This window comes from Sus scrofa, chromosome 13 (assembly GCF_054392235.1).
Source record: "Sus scrofa isolate SSC_HxYL_T2T_F1_AM1 chromosome 13, Sscrofa_HxYL_maternal_Yorkshire_Landrace_v2.0, whole genome shotgun sequence".
NCBI classification, from domain to species: domain Eukaryota; kingdom Metazoa; phylum Chordata; class Mammalia; order Artiodactyla; family Suidae; genus Sus; species Sus scrofa.
Genome location: NC_139395.1, coordinates 197,869,694 through 197,894,567, shown reverse-complemented (window position 1 = coordinate 197,894,567; position 24,874 = coordinate 197,869,694). Strand labels below are relative to the sequence as shown.

The 24,874-nt window shown below is 39.5% G+C and overlaps 1 protein-coding gene and 1 pseudogene across 13 annotated transcripts in view; one reads left to right on the top strand and one right to left on the bottom strand.

The window, feature by feature from the left end:
- The window catches only part of CHODL (chondrolectin), a 414,807-nt gene that overhangs the window by 361,333 nt on the left and 28,600 nt on the right, over positions 1-24,874 (bottom strand). Inside the window, exon 1 of one of the 13 annotated variants that reach the window (XM_084991758.1) lies at positions 613-723. The exons of the other annotated variants lie outside the window; for them this stretch is intronic. The gene's annotated coding sequence lies outside the window, so the exon portion shown is untranslated. Of the gene's footprint in view, positions 1-612; positions 724-24,874 lie in introns of those variants that run through there. 13 annotated transcript variants of the gene reach the window in all.
- LOC146397832 (large ribosomal subunit protein uL23 pseudogene) lies at positions 22,836-23,284 on the top strand (annotated as a pseudogene).

The window sequence follows — 24,874 nt, the reverse complement described above, 5'->3', positions numbered from 1 at the left end:
ATTTGATTCTACACTTATCAGTTTGATGTTTCTGCTTTCTCCTATTTTTCAGCTGAAATATATTAGCTCTCTTCCTTGAAGAAAAGAAACATTTCATACCTACATAAACTGTATTTATAATGTTCCTATAATAACTACTATGTGTTTGGTCTCAACTATAAGAGTTCACAGTACTCTTTCACCTGAGAATACTCCATGCCATCACATTCTGATGTGAAAAGAATCATGGTACATGCATGACAGATGCACTTCCTGCTCACTTATCTCTAGTTCATGGTTTAGCACATTTTCTAACTATAATCCATTAATTCAGTCAGTTACTACACAACCCCACTGAAGTCAAGGCCATGGAGTTCAATTTAACATGGGCCAGCTGTGGATTCACTCTAGCAACAAGCACACTAAAACTTTCATCTTGATTCACCCTCCTACAACACATGTCAAGGGTCATGGGTGAAACCAGAGAGGATACTCATCATGACTATCTGAAAAACAACTCCTAATGCATGTCCGGATAAAGGTCAAAAGCACCAACTTCTAGAAGTATGATGTGCCTTAACTGGTTTACAAATCTTATAGGTAGCTACGATAAAAAGAGCCTTTCTTACATACACTTATGTTGAGCTGGAACAGTCAGATGTTTCTCCAGCAAAGATGAGTTTTATTTGGATTCGAAGAGTATTGCAGTTCAGGATCTGCCATCAAGGTGAAGCACATGCAAGTCTCCACACAGCAAGGGAAGAAAAGGAAGTCGTGAGGGATGGCCAGAGTAAACAAATAATCCATAGCTTTTCATTGGCTGAATCTTGCCAAGAAAGAATAGTCTTTCTTCTTCCTGTTGGGCTCTGCTATCATCTCAGGGCATGAGAGCCCCCCCTCCTAGTCTCCCAAATCTATTTAATTGAGATTTCTTTTTTTTTTTTTTTTTTGTCTTTTTTTGTCTTTTTGTCTTTTTTGTTGTTGCTATTTCTTGGGCCGCTCCCAGGGCATATGGAGGTTCCCAGGCTAGGGGTCCAATCGGAGCTGTAGCCACCGGCCTACGCCAGAGCCACAGCAACTCGGGATCCGAGCCGTGTCTGCAACCTACACCACAGCTCACGGCAACGCCGGATCCTTAACCCACTGAGCAAGGGCAGGGACCGAACCCGCAACCTCATGGTTCCTAGTCGGATTCGTTAACCACTGCGCCACGACGGGAACTCCGAGATTTCTATTTATTAGTTTTTCACACTTACAGTATCAAATTTTCAAAGGATATACACAGGCTTTTGACTATGGTAAATGAGTTTAAATTATCATTTAATAATATATTATATGATAACAATCATGTTGCAAAATGAGCTATAATTACAATTCATCATTCAAATATAGAAATTCAGCTCACTTGACACCACCTAAGCAAGATCAATACTGCATTTCTCACTGACTTTATTGTCACCTTTGTTAAAACCTGACAAGTGCAATAGAATATACACTCAAGAATTCAGCAAATGTGTAGTCAGGATTTTGTCTCGGAGTAACCGACATTAAGTTTCATCTGCCCTTTTGATCAAGGATCCCCCTGTTTTTGTTTTTTTTTTTTTTTTTTTGTCTTTTGTCCTTTTAGGGCCACACTAGCAGCATATGGAGGATCCCAGGGTAGGGGTCTAATTGGAGCTATTGCTGCTGGCCTACACCAGAGCCACAGCAACACCAGATCTGAGCTGCATCTGTGACCTACACCACAGCTCACACCAACACCGGATCCTTAACCCTCTGAGTAAGGCCAGGGATCAAACCTGCAACCTCATGGTTCCTAGTTGGATCCGTTTCCACTGCACCATGATGGGAACTCCTGCTTATTTTTTTTTATTAAGAACAATTTCATTATTCTCCTGGTGGGCAACAAATGTATTATTTTAATTTGACAAGTGTAATTTTTTTAATTAGTCGATTTACACTGTTGTGTCCATTTCTGCTGTACAGCATAGTGACCCAGTCATTCATATATATATACACACACACACACACACATACATACATACATACATACACACACACACACATATACATATATATACACATATACATATATATATACACATTATTTTCCTCATACTACCTTCCACAATGTTCTATCCCAAGAGACTGGATATAGTTCCCTGTGCTGTACAGCAGGACCTCATTGCTTTTCCATTCTAAGTGTACTATTTTGTTCTTTTTATGGCTGAGTAGTATTTCATTGTATATATGTATCACATCTTCTTAATCCATTCATCAGTCAACAGACATTTATGTTGTTTCCACGTCTTGGATATTGTGAATAGTGCTGCAATGGACATAGGGGTACATGTATCTTTTTGAATGAAAGTTTCGAAGGATCGCTCTGCTTTTGAAAGTCTAAAGGAGTTCCTGCACAGTGTTCCGGCACAGTGGGTTAAGGATCTGGTGTTATCTCTGTGGCGACACAGGTTCAATCCCTGGCCCTGAACAGTAGGTTAAGGATCCAGCATTGCCGCAGCTGTGGCATAGGTTACAGCTGTGGCTTGGAGTCATCCTTGGCCCAGGAATTTCCAAATGCCACAGATGCAGCCAAAAAAAAAAAAAAAAAACAAACCTATTTAAGTTTCTAACATAACCATGGTGTTCTACACCTATAGATAACATGATGAGTATCACACACAATCCATTATATTGGTCAGAGTTCTCCAAAGAAACAGAATCAAAAGGCTACATGTACATATAAAGAGATCTATCTAAGAAACTGGCTCACACGTCTATGGAGGCCAGAAGCCCCAAGACTTGCAATCAGCAAGACCCAGGACAGCCAATGGTATAAGTTCCAATCTGGCAGCCTCCATATCCAGGAGAAACTAGGCAGCCTCCAAATCCAGGAGAAGTCAATATTTCAGTTTATGTATGAAGGCAGGAAAAGACCAATGCCCCAGCAGTCAGGTAGGAGTTCCTCTTACTAAACCTTTTCAATTATTTGGATGAGGCCCACCCACCTTAGGGAATCCACTGATTCAAATGTTAATCTCATCCATAAACACCCTCATAGACACACCCAGAGTAACACTGGACCAAAGGTCTGGGCATGCTAGTGACCCAGGCAATTTAACACACAGTATTAACCATCACACCTATAATACGCAAAAAGCCTATCATATAGGGAAGAAATAAGACAAACACAATAAACACTGGTAAACAATAACAAATGGGGAGTTCCCGTCGTGGCATAGTGGTTAACAAATCCGACTAGGAACCATGAGGTTGTGGGTTCGGTCCCTGCCCTTGCTCAGTGGGTTGACGATCTGGCGTTGCCGTGAGCTGTGGTGTAAGTCGCAGACGCAGCTCGGATCCCGCATTGCTGTGGCTCTGGCGTAGGCCAGCGGCTACAGCTCCGATTAGACCCCTAGCCTGGGAACCTCCATATGCCGCAGAAGCGGCCCAAAGAAATAGCAAAAAGACAAAAAAAAAAAACAAAAACAAATGATATAGAATTGAAAGTTAATGCCTACAACTGCTATAGGACTTTAGAAAGGGAATAATCAGAGAATTCCTGATTAACTAATTGTCGCAAAACATGTTTCTACAATATTTTCTTAGCCTCTTTGCTAAAAACTCCATCTTGTCCTGCTTTCTTTATCCCATCTTCCTGCTTGAAAAAACAGTCACAGTGCTGGTAAACGACTTAAGCTTAAGAACAAAGACCTGGGAGTTCCTGTCGTGGCACAGTGGTTAACAAATCCGACTAGGAACCATGAGGTTGCGGGTTCAATCCCTGCCCTTGCTCAGTGGGTTAACGATCCGGTGTTGCCGTGAGCTGTGGTGTAGGTCGCAGACGCGGCTCGGATCCTGCGTTGCTGTGGCTCTGGCGTAGGCTGGCAGCTACAGCTCCGATTAGACCCCTAGCCTGGGAACATCCATATGCCCTGGGAGCGGCCCAAGAAATGGCAAAAAGACAAAAAAAAAAAAAAAACAAAGACCTAAAGGCATAAGCTATTCTTACGGTCAGCTGAATGAGGACATAATGCTTGGTCTAGGCACGCCTTTTGTACAAGCATGATATGTCCTCTAAAGAATAAGAGAAAGAGGAACCTCATGGCCAAGTGGTTTATGAGCAGTTTTTAGCAGAATATGCATTAGCAAATAGAACTGAGGTGCCAACCTAGGCAGGCCTGGTTGCCACAAATAGGCATGCCCTTTGGGGAAGCACAGGGAGGATTCTCTGGAATGCTATGCATAGACAGCTACTCAAATGCTAATGACTGTTATGTGCCTAAAGGTCAGAGTAAAAGCTTAACCTACCAGCTAAGTGGCTTTTAAAATATTAAAAGAACTTATAAAATAGTAAACAAACCCTATACCCTCCACCTACAGCCCCTCCTCACTTGACATCATCCTAAAGAGCACAGTAAAAGCAGTGTGGTTTCTTGAGGCAGTGCTCTTGGTCCCTGAGACCTAGAGGCCCCCTGTTCCCACCTTTACTTAAGATAAATGTCTCTGTGTCTTGTTTTATGTTAACTTTTTTCCTTAAGTTTCACAGCATCTGTTCTTCAGCCCCATCCTGCTGAGCTGGTCTTAGCAACTAATTATATAAAAAATATGTTTTCAATTGTCTACAGATAATTACATCCAAAGAATTAAAAGGTAAATAAAAGGTTGATTGTTCAAAAAATAAAATACTGGGAGTTTCTGTCGTGGCTCAGCAGAAACAAATCCAACTAGGAACCACGAGTTCGAGAGTTCGATCCCTGGCCTCGCTCATTGGGTTAAGGATCTGGCATTGCCATGAGCTGTGGTATAGGTCGCAGACATGGCTCGGATCTGGCGTTGCTGTGGCTCTGGTGTAGGCCGACGGCTACAGTTCCGATTCAACCCCTAGCCTGGGAACCTCCATATGCCATGGATGCAGCCCTAAAAAAATTAAGTGAGTAATAAAAATAAAATACTTAAAATGACTTAAAAATGAGAAAAAAAAAACTTCAAGCACAGACATGAGAAAGAAAAATAACAGACTGCTTCAGCATTTTTCCTATATAAATCTTGATTCCATTTTATATCTCCATGTGAAAGATTGCTTTAGCTGAGAGAAAATGGCTTTTGATGTCACATTTTCCCAAAACACCTGCTAGTCTTAAGGTTTTAGCAAATAATTCAGCCTGCTGGGAATTCTTAGGTTATAATTTTTATATTCATAGCTCCTCAAAATCTTTTAGAGGTCTTCAGCAGAAGGGGAGAAGCAAGTGATGCTAAGCTAAATGATCTCTGAAAGTACCAGATATTATTCACTGTCTTGGTTTACTACCCACTATCCACCAGATGCTATTCTTTCACAGGTAGTATTTTAACAGAAGAGATACAAAGAATTATCTCCATGAGAAATAACTGGATACATTACATTACATGGTAATTCCATTGGACAACTTTAACAGCAGTTTTATTGGAAACTAACAACAGATTATTATGCGAAAGTTGACAGTATCTTTCTCATCTTTCTTAAAGATATCAGTACCAAATGGCATCAGAGTCATTGAAGTGTCTATAGTTGAAAATCTATCACCTTTCTTCAACTTAGGCTTCAGTAATTCTATATCAACTCTCTAATCTGACATAACCAGTTTTCTGACATAACCAGTTAGCTGACTGAATTCCCCCCTTTCCACCAACAAGAAAGCAAAATCTACTTCATTTTTTTTGATTCTCCCAACTGTCTTATGACAATGATCTTCTGAATGGTCCCTCTCTTTTCAGGGGTCAGACAGATCTTGAAATTTTTCTATCATTCTAGAACAGTCTTTCTCAATTGTGGAAGGTGAGACATGAGCAGATGGAAGTGAGCATCCTTATCCCCATGACAAATATTTGTTATACAGAAGATCCTGGAGTTCCAGTGGCCCAAGATGAAGAGCTGGGGAGTCTTGGTGTTGAGAGATTTGAAGGATCTAGTAATGAGAGAATAAGCCCATAGAACACCACACAAATGGGAGGGATAACAGACTTTAAGAAGGGATCCCAGCAGGAAAACCAAGTGGAGGAGGTAGGGTTTCCTATACCTTAGTGGACACCAAACAAAGTGAACCAAGCACTGGATAAGCTAATCACTCCCCAGCAGAGACCAGCAAGAACAGAGAAAGTTGACCAACACCAGAAAGCTGTCTCCACACGGCATCAAACCAATCTTCTTTTAGAACAAACATGTTGTCTTGGGGAAAAGGAGGGAAAGGGAAGACCCTATAAGAAGTGTAGGGAGGAGTTCCCGTCGTGGCGCAGTGGTTAACGAATCCGACTAGGAACCAGGAGGTTGCGGGTTCGGTCCCTGTGCTTGCTCAGTGGATTAACGATCCGGCGTTGCCGTGAGCTGTGGTGTAGGTTGCAGACTTGGCTCGGATCCCGCGTTGCTGTGGCTCTGGCGTAGGCCTGTGGCTACAGCTCCGATTCAACCCCTAGCCTGGGAACCTCCATATGCCGTGGGAGCAGCCCAAGAAATAGCAAAAAGACAAAAAAAAAAAAAAAAAAGAAGTGTAGGGAAAGAATTCTGATTGGAAGTTTGAAACTTTCAACTGATGGAATATTTTATCATACCACCTGTCTTAAACACTAATCAAAAAGAATCAATCAATCAATCACAAAGAAAATTTTGTTAAACCAGAAGAGATTGAGTTATCTCACAGGCAAGATAAGTATTTGCTACCACATTCATCCTCCCACTAGCAGCAGAACTGAGCCATCCAAAATTAGATAAGATCAATTACAACAAATTTTTAAAAAGCAGGTTATTTTGTGCAGATTTGTACTACAGTGTAAAATTTAGCCCCCAAATGCAGAAATGAATAAAATGTAGTTCACATCTTCTTTGAACCCACTCTTTACAGGGGAAAATTCCATAAGAACATGGTGTCATAAATAGAAAAACAGGTAAGTATAAGGACAAAGTTAGCACAAAGGAGAGAATGACAAAATGCATATGGAAGCTAGGAAGAGGATAAGAAAAGACTTCCTAGAAAACTGTTGGGTTTTGGAGGATGAATATGAGTTCATCATTCACTGTGGAGAGTCCCCTGCAGGTAAAAAGAACAGTAAGTCAAAGACACAGAGGGAGTTCCCACTGTGGCTCAGTGGAAATCAATCTGTGTAGAATCCATGAGGATGCAGGTTCAATCCCTGGCCTTGCTCAGTGGTTAAGGATCTGGTATTGCCATGAGCTGTGCTATCTGGCTTAGATCTGGCATTGCTGTGACTGTGGTGTAGGCCAGTGCTTACAGCTCCAATTTGACCCCTAGCCTGGGAACCTCCATATGCCATGGGTACAGCCCTAAAAAATAAGAAGAAGAAGAAGAAGAAGATACAAAAATCAGAAGAGTCAAGAGTGTTCAGTCTTAAATGGAGCATAGTAGAGAAAAGTTATCTCCAAAGAGAATTTCACTCTCTGGTGACTAATGTTATACCTTAGAGGACAGACACTACCTTTGTTTCAAGATGTCTAACCTTTATTATTAAACAGAAAATATTTAATAATGTAATCAATGTAAAGGAAAAAAATGCAGTATTGTTCAGCCACCAAAAGCGAGATTATTGTTCTTGTCCTCAATCCAGAAAGCTGACTCCAGATGGTTACAAATAAACTTATTTCTAGGATGTAAAAACTGTTTTCATTCTTTCCAATCTCAAGATCTTTAGTAATTCTCAGCTTTAAAGAACTATATATCTTCATACAGGAATTACCAGATGTCATTAACTAAATGTTTTGAAGTGTCTTTCTAAAACAATTATTAGAATTTGTTATCATAATAATTTTGTGTCATATTGACAGTAATGGGTATTTTTAGAGCCATCATCTTCTATATTCTTTATAATTCTTGCTCAAAGATTATTATGCACAATTTCTTCAAGTGTTGTCTTACAAACAACTCATGTTTCAAATGATCTCAATACAATTTTTTAATAGAACGTTTTTGGGATGTTTTCAGTGCAGAGCAGAAAGTGCACACAGCTTCCACCTCCCCCCTGTCCTCACACAGGCACAGCCTCTCCCACTATCAACATGCTCACCAGAGTGTGCATTTGTTATAATCTACGAACCTACACTGACATAGCATTATTGCCCAAAATCTGCAGTTTACATTAGGATTTACTCTTGGTTTTGTACATTCCGTGGGTTCAGACAAATACATGTATCCACCATTATAGCATCATACAGAGTATTTTCACTGACCTAAAAATCCTCTGGGTTCTGCCTATTCACCCCGAACATCTCCTTAATTCTGGCAACTACTGATCTTTTTATTCCCTCCATTTTTTATCTTTTCCACAAGGTCATATAGTTGGAATTAAAAAGCACGCAGCCTTTTCATATTGGCTTCTTTTACTTAGCAATATATATTTAAGATTCCTCCATGTATTTTCATGGCTTATCTTTTTCCCTCAATTATATTCCACAGTTTATCTTTCACTTATAAAGGATATTGTGGTTGTTTCAAAGTTTTAGCAATTATGAATAAGGCTGCCATAAATATGTATGGACAGGCTTTTGTGTGAGCACATAAATATTCCCTATTTGGTTTTAATGATTTTTCTTATTAAAGTATGGTTGATTTATAGTATTATATTAGTTTCAGGTGTACAACATAGTGATTCAATATTTTTTATATATTGCACTCCATTTAAACTTATAATAAAATATTTGATATAGCCTCTGGGCTGTACAATGTATCCTCAGGAGTAACTTAATTTATACATAATAATCTGTATCTCTTAATCCTCTAGGCCTGTCTTTCCCGCTGCCCCCTTCCTTCTCTTCAACGGTACCACGGGTTTGTTCTCGATGTATGTGAATGTGTTTCTGTTTTGCTGTATTCATTTATTTTTTAGATTCCACATATAATTGATAACATACAGTATTTGTCTTTCTCTGACTTATTTCACTGAGCGTCATACCCCTCTAGGTCCATCCATGTTGGTACAAATGGTAAAATTTCATTTGTTTTTATGGTTGAGTATTTTGGAGTGTGTGTGTGTAGAAAACACACACTTAATTCATTCATCTGCTAATGGGTACTTAGGTCGCTCCCATACCTTGGCTGTCATAATGTTTAATATGTATATTAATATATACTGTTATGGCTGTTAGAATGTTTAATATACAATATATTAAGATATGATGTTTAAAGTATAATAATGCTGCTATGAACACTGGGTTATGTGCATCTTTCTGAATCAGTAATTTCATTTTCTTCAGATCATAACTAGGAGTGGAATTGTTGGACCATATGGTAGCTGGTTCTATCTTTGGTTTTTTAAGGGAACTGCATACTGTTTTCCACACTGGCTGCACCAACTTACATCCCCACCAACAGAGTACAAGGGTTCCCCTTTCTCCACATCTTCTCCAACATTTGTTATGTGTAGAACTTTTTGATAATGACCATTCTGACAGGTGTGTCTATTTCTTCCTGATTCAGTCTTGGAAGATCTATGTTCTAGGAATTTATCCTTTTCTTCTAGGCTATCCAATTTATTGGCATATAACTATTTATACTATTCCTTTCTGGTTTTTTTTTGGGGGGGGGTTGTATGTCTGTGATATTGGTTGTTACTTTTCCTCTTTCATTCCTTATTTATTTGGGTCCTCTTTTTTTACTTGATGAGTCTGGCTAAAGGCTTATCAATTTTATCTTTTCAAAAAATCAGCTCTTGGTTTCATTGATCTTTTCTATAGTTTTTTTTTTCCCTCTATTTTATTTATTTTCTCTCTGTTCTTTATTATTTCTTTCTCTCTACTGACTTTGGTTTTTGTTTGTTCTTTTTCTCGTTCCTCTAAATAGTAGGTTAGGTTGTTTACTTGAGATTTTCTTGTTTCTTGAGGTAGGCCTGTCTTGCTATAAACTTTTCTCTTAAAACTGCTTTTGCTGCGCCCATAGATTTTGGAAAGTTGTGTTTTTATTTTCCCTTGTCTCAAGGTATTTGCTGATTTCCTCTTTGATATTTTTACTGACCCATTGGTTTTTAAGTAGCATGTTTTTAGTCTCCGTGTGTTTCGTTTTTCCCATTTTTCTTCCTGTAATTGATTTCTAGTTTCACACTCGTCTTGGGAAACCAGCCAGAGCTCCAGGCAGTTTCAGTTTCCTATCTCCGCTTTGTTTGGGCTGTAAGCAAGCATGTGCACGCTCTTCATAAGCAGAGTTGTTTTCTTACAGCCCCAATGTCAGCCCCAGTGGTTTTCAAACTAGGGGGAAAGGAGACTCATCCTCCCAGTGTTGGACCCCAGGGCTGGGGTGACCAATATGTGCTTTGAACCACTCACTCCCCAGAGAGGATCACCACACTTGTCTAACCCTCCTCCTCCCAGGGGCCCAGGTCCTGACCTGATGCTTCTCTTCCCTCCCTACCAAATTCTGTACGGATGTGTTTTATAGCCCTTGTTGTATAACAGCCTTTCTGTTGGTCTCCAGTTGATTTTTAGTGTGAATTTCTCTACTTGTAGATGTATTTTTGACGTGTCTATGGGGTAAAATGAGCTCCATGTCCTCCTACTCCACCACCTTGATTTCTTCTACTCAACTGTATTTTTATTAGTTATATTTATTAGTTATAATTAGAATTCAAGATAAGGCTGAAGGATACAATCTTGATTTCTTAGGAAAAGATGCACTTTTAGACTGTGGCCAAGACTGTGAGCACTGGTCTTTAGATACACAGCAATGACCTGAAGGATTCTAGGAAGGTCCACTTGTCCAAATATATATTTCATCTACTTGCCCGAGTGCCAAGGATGCTCTACTGAAAATTCACAGCCTTAAATTCTAAAAATTTGTTAACCATAGTTAATCCTGTAGTAAAGCACAAATATCCTGTGATGACTAACAAAGAATAGCTTTCAGCATTTCCAATAGCATGTTTGATGCATGAGAGGAATCCCTTGCTCAAATAAGGTTGAAAAGTACTAAACATTATTTTTCTTTCTTAGTGAGTCACAATATATATATTAGCATATGTAAAGCTGTGAAAAGACCAACAATTAGAAACAAATCTTTAAATTTTTTAAAACGCAGCAATTCTAAAACTCAGTCGATATTGAGACTCTTCTAGCTGTTAGGAGAATTAATAACATCAAGCTGAAAGCAAGACATCAAAAATTAAACAAAAAAAGGGACAATGGAACTGGAGTCAGAAAGGAGTGCTCAGCTGACTAAGAGAGTACCGACTATGAGAATGGACACTTCCCAAGGAGTAACTGAGTGTTTTCAATCTTTTTCCTTGAATGGTGCTAAGGATGATCCGGACCTTCTGTCAATACAGTTCACTTGATCCAGACAGCTTTTTATTTTATTGGAGGTAGGTCCTTGCAAAAATCACTTCCATTAGGACGCATTTTAAGATATATCACTATTATCTCGGGGTTCCCGTGGTGGCGCAGTGGTTAACGAATCCGACTAGGAACCATGAGGTTGCGGGTTCGGTCCCTGCCCTTGCTCAGTGGGTTAAGGATCCGGCGTTGCCGTGAGCTGTGGTGTAGGTTGCAGACGCGGCTTGGATCCCGCGTTGCTGTGGCTCTGGCGTAGGCCAGTGGCTACAGCTCCGATTCAACTCCTAGCCTGGGAACCTCCATATGCCGCGGGAGCGGCCCAAGAAATAGCAACAACAACAAAAGACAAAAAAAGACAAAAAGAAAAAAAAAAAAAACTAAAAAGATATATCACTATTATCTAAAGACAAAACAAGAGACAGTCATATGGAGGAAGTCAAAAACACTGTCTAGTATTTCACTCAGCGGCCTTTAGATAAAGCACCACATTGAAAATTCTTTTCAGAACTTAGTTCTAATAACAGTTTTGTCTTCCCTAAGGAACTGAGATACATCCCCATTTCCAAAAAAGAGTATTAGGTCTTTCTACTTGCTCTGATTACCAGGAAACCCAAAGTTAAATGTCAAAGAAAATATAACATTCGCATAGCCTTTGGGGCCTGGATATCCAGGATCTCCTTCCTATTCTTACTGATGCCACCTCCAGTCATGACTCTCTATTTTTCATTCCCTTTAGCTTATTATCTGTGCTTGTTATAAACTGCCTGAAGTCCACTTGGGAATATGAGAGTGGACAGGTGAGGAGATGACTAGCTCCTGCAAGGTCTATATGGAGTACAACACCAATAATTTACATGAGACCTAGAATATTGTTAATGCCTAATAATTTTTAATATTTTTAAGTGAAAAGTATTCCCACATAATATCTGCCCCATCAGGGTATTCAGGAAGATGTGTTTCTTACTGAAAGGTATGTCAAGAATACTAAGCATGAATTAGGCTGCCGGGTTCCACCAGTGCTTAGACTGAAGGAATTATATTAGGGGCTAAGGAGTAACCCTGGAAGGGTAGTGAGGACACAATGGGAATAAGCCAGAGAGCCTGACAGGTAATGGCCAAGGGAGACTCCCCTGTGGATCTGCATAGGATTTAGCATGAGTTTACCTCTTCTGCTGAAAACAGGTTGATCTGTCAATAGGACAAAGTTAGGATAAGGCATGACTTACAGGGGAGTATACACACACAGCGCTAATGCGTTTGGGTGAGGGGGCATGAATATGAAGGAGAAACCCAATATTATCTGAATTATCAATATATCTGAATATATTATTAATATTATCTGAATACAAAATGTGTTTTGTAATGAGGAAAAATTACAGGACAAGCATTTGTGTTCCAAAAGACTCAGAAGCATGTCAGCATATATAGTTAGTTGATTGGTCAAGTCATAGAAACCACATTTGATTACAGCTCCTAAATAACAGTGTTAAATTTATTATACAGTAATAACCTCAACCACAAGTATTTTAATGTTATAACTTGGGGGTTAAAAGCCCCCTCTCTCACTTCTGAGAGATGAGTGGGCAGAAAGTAAGAATATCAGAATTTATAGAGTTAGAGAAGCTGTAACGGGAGCACTGATTCTGATTATGGTTTTCCAAATGCACAATCATGGCCTGGTCTGAAGGGCTCCCTATCTGTACTTTGTAGGGTAACCACTCCGAGGTAATTACTAGAGAAGGGGTAGCACTACTCTTGTATAAATTTCCCAGGGGAAACTACATTGATTGATTCATTCCAACAAAAGCAGATTTCTATTGTCCTGCCACTGCAGCTAGGGGCATACAAAGTCAAGCAAAACATGGACCCTGCCCTAAAGGGGTGAGTTAAGGGTCCCAAGGTTCTGACTTTTTTCTTGTAAGTTGACCTTTAGCCTCTTTCAAAATCCTTGCCCTTCTGAGGTAGGGAGAAGGTGATGCATGCAGCTAATAGGAGTGTTGCACTCTTAATAAGCACTCTTGCTTGGGCCTTTTATTTCCCTTGAATTTGCTCTGAGACCTGAACTGAGGAGCCCTGACAGCCCACCACGCCTTCTTGATATACCACTGCCAACAATTCTGTGCTGTTTGGGATTAATCAGAGAGTAGGGGTAAGAGCAGGAGGGAGAATGCTTGCCTTTCTAAATAGGGATTTTTTCAAGAACCTCTGGTTCTCAAGGGCACTGGGTCTCCTAACCTCTCCTTGCCCTCTAATGTCATACTTATTTCTCTCCTCCCATATAGAACAATATTTCATTAAGCTAGTTCCACCCTCACCATCTTTGTTTCTTCATCTCCCATCCACTCCTGTGCTCACTGCCCTCCTCACCCCTCCAAAACCACCTCACTAACATCCACATTGCTTCCATGTCAAGAAATCTGAATCCTCTTACTTGAGTTCTCAATTACATTCAACACATCTGGCTACATCCTCTTCTTAAAACCCTCTTGTTCTTTGACCTCTGTTAAACTAGACTCTCTTGGGTTTCTTTTTCTCTCCTATTCGCTAGCCACTTCTAGAATGTTCTTCTGGTTTCTCTTCTCATGGTACCTCCTCCATCTTTACTTGACAATTATACATGGGATTTCCTCGGGAAAGAATTCCAGACACTCTTTCAACCTCACCTCCATTCTTACACAGGACCAGGAGGTGAATGGGAATGGCACCTACTGGAGGTATGCATCCTGTGTGGATTTATGTGGGGATGATTTCACCCACCCTCAGAGCTCCAACTAGCACTTTGTTCCAATAACTCCAACTTTGTATTTCCAACTGATAGCTTCCTTATAATATGTGTCTACCACCTAACCAACATCTATCATTTGTATATTTTATAGGCACCTCATTAATTAATACAGTCAAAACTGAACTTAAGACCTGTTATTCCTACAGTATTCTATCTCACAGACAGAAGCCTATAAGCTTTCTTCAATACATACTCCTCATATCCAATCACCAACTAAAGGCTGCCAATTCTACCTTCTAAATACATCTTGAGCCACATCCACTTTTCACCCCAAGGCCACCATCATAGGCCAAGTCTCCAAATGAACCCTCAGCTGGACTATTATGACATCTTCAAAATGATCTTCTTGAATCACTTCCTGCCTTCCACCAGTCTATTTTCCACATGACAACTACAGTGTGTTTTTGTAAGTATGTAACCATCATGAATCCCATACAGTCAGAGACTTCAAGTGTGTGGAGATGTAACATCCTTATAGGTCTCTAAAAATCAGCCTACTTCTAAAGCCCCATATCTACTTAAAAGTGGAAAACTGAATCTTGAAAACTCAAGGTACACTACATCATCTGGGACAAATACTCCAATTCAACCACTTCAAGATTCTCCCCAGGATTCTCCAAACTGTGTTCCTTTCCCCTGAGGATGGTCTATGCTCTGGGATGATTACATATTTTCCTGGCCTTGGGAAAGTGAGGTAAAATGTAACTCTTCCATAATCATCCATTATCCAAGATTTACCTTATTGTGACGGATCCCCGCCAACCAAGTTCCCTCTTCTTCCATAGCTTCTGATAGCCAACTCACTGGTAATAACAATAACAACAACAACTGGTTTTAATTCTAAGTCCTCTAAATATACCAATTCATTTAATCTATAACAGTTTGGATCTATCATCTCTTAGCACTCTGTGCCCCCTCTCCCCCTTAAGAAACTGCATGAGCGTGCTGAACTCTCTTAACTCCCTTAAACGCAGTCGGCCCAACATCTCACTTGACCACTGCTCTTCTGTCACTCCAGGCTGTGGTGGGCACAAGCCTTCTCGATGACAACTGTAGTCTCCCCTTGCTACTCACAGGAAAGCAAGACACAGAGGCCTTCTGCTCTTAGGTTCATTATATAGGTCAGACATTCCTATAATTTCCCAACACCATCCCCATCAAGATTTAAAACTTGAGAGGAAGAAGGGTACCTCAACCCTTTCTCAGAAAAACCAAACCAGCCGTTAATACTCCTGCTCCATTATCTCCATTCTGGGCTCCACTCTCCTGCCAAAAGTGTTAAAAGAAAACCTCTTCTCTGTATGTCAGAGGAATCTGGCTTTGAATCTTCTCTCTTATTTATGAATAAATCTGATGCACTCTTTCTTCAGGCTCTGAACATTGATGATAAAAATCCTGCTTTGGGAGTTCCCATCGTGGCACAGCGGAAACGAATCCAACTAGGAACCATGAGGTTGTGGGTTCGATCTCTGGCCTCAATCAGTGGGTTAAGGATCTGGCATTGCTGTGAGCTGTGGTGTAGACTGCAGATGAGGCTTGGATCCTGCAAGGTATCAAATCAACACACTGTATACCTTGATACCTTGACACCTGCTGTGGCTGTGGCGTAGGCCTGCAGCTGTAGCTCCAATTAGACCCGTAGCCTGGGAGCCTCCATATGCCACAGGTGCAGCCCTAAAAAGCAAAATTAATTAATTAATTAATTAATTAATTTTAAAAATCCAGCTTTGGGGAGAATCAGAAAAACTTTTTCTGGCTTAAGAATTAAGCTTGTCATTGAAAACTTAAGCTTTTAACTATACCTCAGTAAAGCTGAAGAAAAGTAAATTTAGGCTTTTAGTTTCTTATCACTGCTATAGATTTCAAATAATCAATTGACTTCTTTTTTTAGGCTGAACCTGCTCTTCCTCTTAGGTACTGGATGCCACTGCCTGAAATGGTAAAGACTGTGGAACACTGAGGTGGAAAAAAGTGTGAGAAAGACAGAAAAGAAAATAATGGACTTGGAGAATAGACTTATGGTTGCCAAGGGGGAGGGAGAGGGAGTGGGGTGGATTAGGAGCTTGGGGTTAACAGATGCAAACTACTGTCTTTAGAATGGATTAGAATGAGATCCTACTGTGTAGCACTGGGAACTATGTCTAGTCACTAATGATGGAGCATGATAATGTGAGAAAATAGAATGTGTACATCTATGTGTAACTGGGTCACCACGCTGTACAGCAGGAAAAAAAAATTATATTGGGGAGATAACAATTAAAAAAAAAGAAGATATGGCACATATATGCAATGGAATACTACTCAGCCATTCAAATGAATGAAATAATAATAAAAAAAAGTGTGAGAAAGGAAAAAAAAAAACTCAGTTTTTAAAAACTTCCAAATTTTATATTGAGATAAATGCAAATATGGTTGATTAAGCATTTATCCCAAGACACACATGCCCTCTTGAAACTGTTTCTCTTTTTTTTTTTTTAATTGAGAGAGAACTGACATACAACACTGCATAAGTTTAAGGTATACAATGTGTTGATCTGATACCTTTATACCTGCATTATGATTACTATCACTGAGTTAGCTAACACTCTGCCACATCACATAATTATTTCATTTGTGTGACAGTATCGCTAGTCTCTTAGCAATTTTGAAAGTTTATAATACACTATCACTGACTGTAATCACTTTGCCATGTGTTAGATCTCCAGGACTTACATTTACTAGTTTCAAGTTCATACCATTAAACAACATCTCCACAATTTCCCACCCCCTAAGCCCCTAGAAACTATCATTCTACTCTGTTTTTTCTAAATTAAGATTTTTTTATTATTTATTTATTTATCTATTTTGCTTTTTAGAGCCACACCTGTGGCATATGGAGATTCCCAGGCTAGGGGTCTAATCGGAGCTGCAGCTGCTGGCCTACTCCACAGCCACAGCAATAGGGGATCTGAGTCCCATTTGAGCCCCATCTGAGCTCATGGCAACGCTGGATCCTTAACACACTGAGCAAGGCCAGGGATCAAACCTGCATCTGCATGGATCCCAGTCAGGCTCATTAACCACTGAGCCACAAAGGGAACTCCATAAGTTCAGGTTTTATAAGGAGACTTTTAATTGATGCATAACTTACAGAAGAGCCAACAAAGCATGAATGTACAGCTTGATGAATTTTCACCAAGTGAACACATACCCTTGCAACAGCCACAGATCAGGAAGTAAAACATTAATAACCCACCTATACCCTCAAAAGAAACTACCATACTGATTTCCACCACTATCCATTAACTTTTCCAGTTTTTGAACTTCATATTAATGGAATCACATACTGTGTGTATGTTTAGGTTCTTTCATTCAAAATTACATGCATGAGATTCATTCTACAGTGTTGCACCTGGCAGTAGCTTAGTCACTGTCATTCCTTCGTAGATTTTCATTGCATGACTACATCACTATTTATCCACTCTACTGTTGATGAACGTTTTGGTTGTGCAGTTTACAACACTACTGTGAACGAGCTGCTAAGAACATTCACATGCATGCCTTGTGGTACACATATTGTATGCATTTCTGTTGGTATACACCTAGCAACAGTATTACTAATTCATCTTATGTGTTTCGCTATAGAATAGATATTGCCAATTTTTTGAAATGACTCTCATTAGTAACTTCGATGACTCCAATTGCTCCACATTTTCATCTCCACTTAGAATTGGCAGTCTTCTTGATTACAGCTATTCTCATGAGCGTATGGTGGTATCTTGTGTTAAAAATTTTATCTTGTGTTAAAATTTGCATTTCATTCAGGGACTTGTTGTACACCACAAAGTACTCAACCTAATATTCTGTAATAACCTATATGTGAAAAGAATCTGAAAAAGAATGGATATGTGTATGTGTATAACTGAATCACTTTGTTGTATAGCAGAAACTATCACAACATTGTAAATCAACTCTTACTTCAATAAAACTTTAAAAAATGAGAAAAAAAAATGAATTTCCCTGAGGGCTTCATGTGACTGCTGGCTATTTGTTTTGCCCACCCAAGTAACTGAAAATTCTACTAAAATGTCATAGTGTAGAAAAGGGGTAGTTTACAAAAAGAGAAAAAAAGGAAAGGAGGCAGACAAAAGAACTGTAAACTGGTCATTGCATATGATCACCATTTCTCTTGAAACAGGGGATAAATACGAGCCATTAATTCTTGCATGAACTAGCTCCTCCCTACCCTGCTAGGTATGTCACATACTGCTCCCCCCTCTTTCTTATGTTCTACATGTTGATATCTCAACTCAAATGCATCAAATTCTCCCCAGATCCTGAGCCTCTGCTCATGCTGAACTGCTATACCGTCTGTCATACTTTTGTCTCGATTTCTAACCACCTCCTCTCACTTATCTCCTTATTAGGTCTTAGCGAAAATACCACTTACTCAGGGAAGCTTTTTCCAAACTAGCTGTAATCATCATCTTTCAAGCTCCAACAGACTTTTCATTTGTATCATTCATAATGGAGGTAAATTCTATTTAACACATGAATACCTTACACCCTAAGCTCTATGAAGAAAGAGACTAGGCCTGGAATGTTCATGGCAGGATTATTAGCCACAGTACAATACCTGGTCCGTGGGAAGCCCAGTAATCCTATTTTATTTTTGGTTAACTCAGTAATTGCCCAGTCTAACGTTTCTTCCTTGCCTTTAGCAGATATTTCTCCCTCAGAGGTTGGTGTCAGCAGTCTCCACCTTAGCTTGGTGGTTCTCTCTCCCTACCCTCCATCCAAAGGCAAACTCATCTATTCCCATGGATTTAATGAGCTGTACGCTATGGCTTAAAAATAAATTTCTTCCACCCCGATTACAAGCTTCAGATTTTTATATCTGATTGCTTACTAAGTATTTCCAACTGGGCGTTATGCAGATACTTCAAACTCGGCATGTTCCAACTGAGCTCGTCTTTTCCCCACTCCTCCACTCCCACCCCCACCTGTTCCTCCTACTCTTACATTTATGATTTCAATTAATGGGACCATCATCCACCCGGTTGCCTAAAGCAGAAATCTCGTAGTCATCCTGAACTCCTTCCTGTCTACCCACATCTTTTCATTCACTAACTTATCATTCCTCCCACGTGGCTCTATAATCCTCCTTCCCATCCCTACTACTGTTGCCTAATCAGGTTTCTATTCTTCCCTACCTTGACTACTAAAATAGCCTCCTAATAATTCTTTTTATCTCAATTTTGCCCTCCTTTGAAGTTTTCCCTGGATAGTAGCCTGAATGACGTACCCAAAATTCAATTTGACTATGGTGTTTCCATGCTTAAAAACTCTTTCAAGGCTTTCCATAGCCTTCTTACTGAGTTAACACACTAGATCCTTTATAACTTGACTCTTCATTTAATTTTTCACTGCTACTTTCTATTTTACCTTCAACTAATCCCCAACTACTTTTAATTCCTATTAAACAGTGATACTGCCTTTATCCTTAGCATCCCTTATGGTGTCCCCAACCCTGAAATGTCCCTTAGCTCTTACCTATCCTTCTGGGAACATCTCTTCCAGGAAGCCCACACCTCTGGTTTGGATTGAATCTATCTCACCTCTCCCACAACCCCCAACAAACTTCTTGTTATTCCCACACAACTTGAGACTAGCTATTTATAGTCTGTCTCCTCCCCTAAGTAGTCAAATCCTTGAGAACTGACCCAATGTAATATTTGTTTTTGTGCCACAGGATGTAGTGGACATCCTGGCACATGTTAGGTATCTAAAAATGGCTATGGCACTGACATTTTTGTGATCATTTTGAATCTCTCTGACAGAGCCCTTTATCTATTTTACTCTTTTTTTCCTGCATTCTGTTGAATTCCAATTTTATTTCTGGTGACAATGTGCCCAGCTCAGTGATGACATGTCCCAATCTCCCTTGCCAAGGCAGAAGACCAATGCTATGTAAAAACTCATCGCTAGCTTTCTGGAAACAGCTTTTAAAGAAGCTAACTCAAGGAGTACCCATCGTGGCTCAGTGGCTAACAAACCCACCTAGTATCCATGAGGATGGAAGTTCGATCCCTGGCCTCGCTCAGTGGGTTAAGGATCCGGTGTTGCCGTGAGCTATGGTGTAAATCACAGACACAGGTCCGATTCTGTGTTGCTGTGGCTGTGGTGTAGGCCAGTGGCTACAGCTCCAATTCAACCCCTAGCCTGGGAACCTCTATATGCTTCGGGTGTGGCCCTAAAAAGACCAAAAAAAAAAAAAAAAAAAAAAAAAAAGATAAAAAGGCTAACTCAATTGGGGAAAAGATGCTTTTGTCATTTATTCCTCCCCTTCTTTTGCCTGAAACATGTTCGCAATGTCTAGAGTTCCAGAAGACATTGTGTGTCCTTGAAGATGCAAATCCATGCTGTAAAGACGGGAATCCAGTAACCTGGAGCTTTCATACAAGCCTAAGACAGCATTCTTTTAGACTTCTGTTACATGAAAGACTATGACCTGTATTTTGTTTAGCCTGTGTCTTTGTTACCAGAAGCTTAGTGCAATAATGGCTACTATTTCAGAATAAAAGTTTCTTCTTAAATGATGCAATTGAAAATTAAAAATAATCATGAAGAAAGTGCTTAACTGAGATCATCTAGGATGAACATACTTCTCTTTCTAAATGCATTGCTCTATTCAATTTCATCCAGAAACTGGCAGACAGGGTGACTTTTAATAGATAGTGAACTACTTCGTTTTTCCAACTGTTATTTAACTCTCTGACTTGTCACTTCAGTAGAGGTGGAGTTACATGAGTAACTTTACTCTTATTCACAGCTAGCAGCGATTACAGGGGTTTCACAGTGCCAAATTAAGAAATAAGGGCAGAATAATTTGAGTTATTTGACGGATTTTCAACCAAAATAACATTAATAAACCATTACGTATTTACATGTATCTATGTGTATGCATAGATAGAAATCTTTATGCAGATAGCAAAAATAAATTATTACTTTTTTACTTAGTGTCTCCATTTATCAAGTATAAAATAAAACAATGAAAACAATAACATACTATATACACCCAAATTTCAAACATACATTGGATTCCTTGTCCCCAACTTAACAGGTATTATACCATGTGTTTTTAAGGATTTACTCACCTTTTGATCCTGTTCCCCCCTCATGGTAACCACAGGCCATTTTCACACCATCCTGACTCAGTTTAAACAGTATTCAGTTACTATTCTGGCAACATGTGGCCTCTCCTCCAGGCATTTAAGGCTAATTTTTCAACAACCATCAGTGCCCATTTTCTGAGTGGCTTTGAACCACTCAGAGTCTGTGTCACCAGCTGTTTCTATGTCACTCTTTAGAGCTCTTCCCTCCCAGTGGATGGTCATTCACTGTTGGCAATTTCTTTTGCTACTCATTCACTTCTGAGACATTTAAAGTCTGTGTGAAGTCTGGGTTTTGTCTTGATCCAGTGGACAAAACATTTTGCTTTGTTTTGTTTTTAAGGATAAATGATAAAATTTGAGATTAGATATTTTTAGACTGTAAATATAATATCTTGACACTGATGTTTTGCACTTAATAAGTGCATGTTTTTAATAACATAACCATGTGTCCAAGGTTCATTCACTCATTGACTTACTAATATTAAGCATCTGCTATGTGCTTAGCACAGTGCTGGGTCATAGGTACTATGGTATTACACTGATTATCACAGAAATGAATTTACAACTACAAAACGAGATTAGTGCTGGAAGGAAAGGAATATGGTTCTATGAGTCTGCTAATCACAGATTAGCTTATTTCAGACCGAGCTACCAAGTAATCTAAGAAAACGGAATTTTAAAAAAACCATTTGTCCATTCATCTGTCGATGGACACCCAAGTGGCTACCATGTCATGGCTATTGTAAATAGTGTTGCAATGAACACTGGGATGCATGTATCTTTTCAAATTATGGTTTCCTCCATATAGATGCCCAGGAGTGGGACTGCAGGATCATACAGCTCTAGTTTTCATTTTTTAAGGAAATTCCATACTGTTCACATGAATGGATACAGAAGATGTGGTAGACATATACAATGGAATATTACTCAACCATTAAAAAAAAAGAATGAAATAATGCCTTTTGCAGCAACATGGATGGGGATTATCATACTGAGTGAAGTAAGTCAGAAAATGACAAATATCATATGACATCACTTATATGTGGAATCTTAAAAATGATAGAAATGAATGTACATACAAGACAGAAATAGACCCGTCTACATGGAAAATAAACATATGGTCACCAAAGGGGAAAGAGGGGGAGGGATTAAATCAGGAGTTTTGTGTTAGCATATACACACTACTATTATAAAATAGATAACCAACAAAGATCTGCTATATTAGCACAGGAAAATATACTCAATATTTTATAATAATCTTTAAGGGAAAAGAATCTAAAAAAGAACATTTACATATGTATGTATAACTGAATAACTGTGCTATACACCCAAAACTAACACAACATTGTAAATTAACTGTACATCAATTTTTATTTGAATATGTCATAAATCTACTAAAACTATGAGAACTTATGGGGCTAAAATCCAAGAGAGGAGGAAAGTGTAGGGAGGTGAAGCTGACAGTCAGAGAGACTTTTCCTCTTAGGGCATTTGCTAATTCTCAGTGGAGGTTCAGAAAATGAGCAGAGCTTCCTAATGTCTCATGGGGCAAGGGAACAAAAGCTGAAGTTCAGGGCCCACAAAGAAAGGGGGGTCCCTTTTCACAAAGATGGCACTGAAGGCAAAGAAGGAAGCCCCTGCCCCTCCCAAAGCTGAAGCCAAAGCAAAGGCTTTGAAGGCCAAGAGAGAGTATTGAAAGGCAACCACAGCCACAAAAAAAAAAAAAAAAAAGAAAAGAAAAGAAAAGAAAAGATCTGGATGTCACCTACCTTCCAACAGCTTAAAACACTGTGGCTCAGGAGGCAGCCCAAATATTCTCAGAAGAGCACCCCTATGAGAAACAAGCTTGACCACTATGCCAGCATCAAGTTCCCCCTCACCACCAAGTCAGCCATGAAGAAGAGAGAAGACAGCACGCTTGTATTCACTGTGGATGTCAAGTCCAACAAGCATCAGATTAAACAGGTTGTAAAGAAACTCTATGACATTGAAATGGCTAAGTACAACACTCTGATCAGGCCTGATGGAGAGAAGGCATATGTTCGACCTGGCACCTGACTATGATGTTCGGATGTTGCTAACAAAATTGGGATCATCTAGCAGAGTCCAGCTGGCTAATTCTAAACATAAAAGTCTTCACTAAAAAAAAAAAAAAAATCTAATTAAAAAATTTAAAAAAAGAAAGGGAGGTCTTGAGCAACTCCAAGGCTTTCTGTTAAGAAGGGACAGCACTCGTGATATCCTTTCTACATGATTCATTCATGGAGCACCTTCAACCAGTATTCCAGATAGCCATGGCTCTTCAATGAATGGATGGCTCAAAATTTTGGCCCTGATGTATCTGAGCCATGGACGCTTCTGCTTATAAAGGGTTGCTTAAGCCTTTTATTAAATAGCACCAGTGAACATGGCAGTACTGGGAGAAAATTCTACCTTCATTCTATCCATGCTGCTCCCTGGGGCAACTGTGTAGTAAAACCTTTCGCAGGATTAATCAATTACTTATTTTTTGTCTACCTAGCCAGTGGCATGAGGAAACAAATGGCTGAGAGGCAGTCTAAGCTTCAGGTTTAATGGAATGATTCCTATATCCCAGGTGGAAACATCCCACTACTCAATACAAAAATATTCAAAGTAAACCTGGAAGAATGGAGTGGGAGGTAAAATATTTGGAAGTAGGTTATTAAGTACAATACAGAGGAGCTCCACTCTCATGTTCATTCTATTATCTCCAAACCCATATATTCCATCCATGAGAGACATAATACCATATATTAATCCTTGGCTAAAAAAGATATTACAAGGCAGTCTGCTACTTGCAGGGTATTGTATCTCAGCTATCCTGTATTCAAGACTCCAGTCAGACCACAGATGTTTCTAGGCCCTGAGACCACTCAACCACTTTTTGCCCCACTTCCTTCCCTGTAAAATAAACCATCCTTGCTCAGAAGAATGTTGGCTAGAATACTATAATAGTTTATAAAGTAATCAGTCCATGAATAGTGGTACTGAAAGAAAAAAAAAACTGGGAGGAAAAGCAAATTAAAATTTGAAATGTCACAGTCCCCTCCATGATGGAAGGCATCCAGCTGCCCCGCCTCCAGGGTGTGATATTACATTTCAGTTCAAGGTTGGTGGTTGTTGCTGGGAAGTGCAGCCAAGTTAGATCTTTGAGAAGAAGTCCATGTTTTAATATCTGTCACCATATCCACTTTGATCAAGCTTGGGGAAAAGGCAGGACAGCATAAATAGAGTGAGTTATCTGGTCCACCTGATAACTAAAAGCCTATCCACAGTGGCCTTTTGTTGGTCATTCACATAGGCTACATTTAGTCATACCTTGGAACCTCATTCAAAGAGGTTCAGTCATATATGTCTCCTCTCAAACTCTTTGTGATCAATCTTACAATTCTCTTTCTTTTCAGTCCTTACCAATCTCATTGTATCATTCGCCACTGCCCATCAATCAGTCAGCATAGATACCTCCCTCAGGCTTTCTACTAGCAAAATGAACAAGAAGACAAATTGTTTGAAATTAGGTCCACTGGGAGGATTTTCTTTTTCCACTGTCTTACAGGGCCACTTCTAAAGGAGGAAAAGAAGTTGCAGAGATCTATTCCTGATTGGGGCTAATGTATGCAGACCCAT